Here is a 236-nt window from a genome sequence, read left to right on the forward strand (position 1 = left end):
GGGGCGGTACTGGCTACCGTCAGGGCTTGGGAAGGGGAGGGGGCCCCACTTCCAGGTAGGGAGGTGGGAAAAGGACCGACAGATGGCGAGGGGGCGCTGGGGACCGCAGAGAGAGAGGCCAGGAGACAGATGGGCAGACAAACTTTAAGACAGATGCCAGGGGACAAAGAGGTGGGCAGACGGGCGTTGAAAGGGTCAGAGAGGCGCCACGAAGCAGAGAAGCAGACAGACGCTGA

General features: G+C 62.7%; 1 protein-coding gene across 1 annotated transcript in view; it reads left to right on the forward strand.

Moving 5' to 3' along the window:
• Window positions 1–236, forward strand: part of SEMA6B (semaphorin 6B) — an 11,630-nt gene that overhangs the window by 10,778 nt on the left and 616 nt on the right.

The sequence above is a fragment of the Neophocaena asiaeorientalis genome, unplaced genomic scaffold (genome assembly GCF_003031525.2).
Source record: "Neophocaena asiaeorientalis asiaeorientalis breed wild unplaced genomic scaffold, Neophocaena_asiaeorientalis_V1.1 scaffold357, whole genome shotgun sequence".
NCBI lineage: Eukaryota > Metazoa > Chordata > Mammalia > Artiodactyla > Phocoenidae > Neophocaena > Neophocaena asiaeorientalis.